Source organism: Plectropomus leopardus, unplaced genomic scaffold (genome assembly GCF_008729295.1).
Source record: "Plectropomus leopardus isolate mb unplaced genomic scaffold, YSFRI_Pleo_2.0 unplaced_scaffold14449, whole genome shotgun sequence".
Lineage (NCBI taxonomy): Eukaryota > Metazoa > Chordata > Actinopteri > Perciformes > Serranidae > Plectropomus > Plectropomus leopardus.
The window spans coordinates 1-2,649 of NW_024615445.1; the positions used below are offsets into that span (position 1 = coordinate 1).

The 2,649-nt window shown below is 34.9% G+C and overlaps 1 long non-coding RNA gene across 1 annotated transcript; it reads right to left on the bottom strand.

Moving 5' to 3' along the window:
* Window positions 1–1,304: 1,304 nt before the first annotated feature.
* Window positions 1,305–2,586, bottom strand: LOC121964196. Its single transcript, XR_006107331.1, has 3 exons — window positions 2,435–2,586; window positions 1,664–1,766; window positions 1,305–1,469 (listed from the first exon to the last, which is right to left on the bottom strand). It is a non-coding gene; the product is annotated as an uncharacterized LOC121964196 (long non-coding RNA).
* Window positions 2,587–2,649: the final 63 nt, after the last annotated feature.

Sequence of the window (2,649 nt, forward strand, 5' to 3'; positions counted from 1 at the left end):
TAAGAGATGCAGCTAAAATTCAGATAAAAAGGTGAAATGTTTTTTGATGGTTATTATCTAACTTAAGCCGAAAATATGCTATTTTTACCTTTCTCACACAGTAGTTATTCAGTGTATATTGATTGCACTTTTAAATGAATAGTACCGCCTTTGCAAAACATGTATTATTTTAACATTGCACATTTTTACTTGGTTAATTCAGCAACAAAAACATTAATTTCTAATTTCTGTGTACTTGTGCAACTACATAAAGGAACTCTTTCATTAGATGTGAAAGTTGTCAGAAAAATAGCCCTCAAATGTGGTCACTTAATATCGATTCAAGAATTATGAAAAATTTGTACTCAGGCAGATTACTTTACCAAAGTGTAAGTAATACATTTTTTACATCCAAAAATAAAAAATAAAGTAATGTCAATGTTAAGAAATGCATCTACTTTAGGGGTGTCTGAAATCGTATTACACGATTCATTAAGGAACAAGTGTGGTAAATGTATTCTAATGTTTACAATTTCAGGTAATATTTAATATATAAATGTTTCGACCTCTCTGTTGTGTTGGGGGTAATATTAACCATGAAAGGAGTACAGCCTACAAAACATTTCCGTACTTTATTTGTGTGCATGCATCAAAAGCACAAACCTCAAACACAAATTGGCAATAAATTAGCAATCTAGCTACTTTTTTCAAATTGACATTCAGGTTTGTTTGTTTTTTTATCTCAATGACATGAACTGATTTCATTTTAAGACTCTTAAAATGGTAGTGGTTTATTTTAAACTGCAAATTGTCATAAAATGTTCCTCGTCCTGTTTGTTTACCAGCTATAACAAAGTACACATAAGGGACTGTTGATTATTTATGAGAGAGGAGGGGGGGAATACTATATGGGGGAGCCACTTCAAAAACCTTTTAAAGCACCAGGGAGGAATTATGTTTTTTTATTTGGCTAAGGGGAGGCCCAATCAACTTTGAATGGTCGTGTGAAAGGCATGTTTTCTTTAAAAATCTCCACGATCACACCATTAATCACAGCCAGAGACTGTGAAATATGGTTATCTATCGTGGAGGGAGGGTCATACATTTTACTCCACTCAGGGAGGCTCAAAGAAAAATATTTTTAGCCCCGGGAAGGGTCAAATATATATTTAAACCCCCCCCAACTCTGATGAATAATGTATAGTTCCTAATAATAAACTAGCTGGTAAGCTATAAAATAAAAACAGATTAATAGTCTTGACTTTTGATCTACTGATTCTACAATAAGTTTATTTTTTTCAAATATTCTGCTACACAATCAATGAGGAAAAGAATTTATTCAAAGAGTACACAACAATGTAAAGATACTGTAGATGATAAGTGCAAATACTGCATCTCAGTCCAAGACAGACCAAGTAAGAATACATAAATACAGCTGCAGAAATAGTGTCAGTTTACCCCGAAACTCCATTTTGCAGCTTGAGAAACTCCTGAAAAACAAATGAAGGAAGATTTACACGTCTGTTATGTTTCTAAAACTGATCAGTAATCAAAGTAATAATGGGGAAATAGAAAAGGTACACAATCTGACAAATCAATAATGAACACATCTTAAATAAAAATAATTGAAATAATATTTCCCGACTGTATTGCAGACTTAACTGGCTTCAGGAGACCGTCTTACCTTCAGGCAGCTCGGTGAAGGTGAACCGTTTGTCAGAGTTCTCCCCCTTTGATGGTCCCGGTGTTTCACGTACTCACGAGCGAGTGAGTCAGCGTCGTCTTGACTGAAGAGCATATTAGAAGAATCTGACGTGAAGGACTCAAATCTTATTTTTCGAGAGTTCAAACATATATGGTGTTTTTTTTGTTTTGCCCTTTATCGGTCTAGCGTCCTTAGACACTGGGTGATGCCAATCAGCTATTAAACTCGACTTTAAGAGCTAAAAAAAGTTGTGATCAATAATCTGGTTAAATAATAAACCCTATATATACCCAAAACTGAATCCACTAAATTTGAGTTAAAACTCACAAAATATAAACCATCAGCTAAACAGAAACTGTGAATTCAGGGGAATAGTCTGATATAGAACCGACAAAATTCAGTATACAGGGCAACTTGTACTTTTCAACCTGGACCCTATTTTCCCATATTTTGTTTCTAAGTGACTAATTGTAACAACAGTTTTTTAAAAAAAATTGGTCCAATACTGGGCAAGAGCACTATAGCCGGCAACAGCGAAACAGGCTGAAATGTAACCACTCGGGGCATTTGTGCACCATCAAATTACCACTAGAGATCTACCTTTTTATTAAAGATTAGGATCCTTATTGTTTAACCAGAAACAGCCCCAAAATGATCATGGCCAAACCCACCAGACACCATTTAAATAAACGTAATTTGCAAAAAATAAATAAATAAAATTAAAATAAACATAAAAAAGACGGTGGTTACCAGTTCTGGCTGATCAGGTAGTCCACCAAGTCTTTGACCTGGTTAGGTTGTCCACTGGACACAATGAGCTGCCTCAGATGCTTGAAGTGTTTCGTCTTCAACAGTTTCTGGTGTTGTCCGTTTTGGCTGACGAAAGTTAACACAGTCTCCCTGATCTGAGGAATCACAGGAAAAATGATGCAACGTCATGTCATAAAATAACACAATAAAACTGA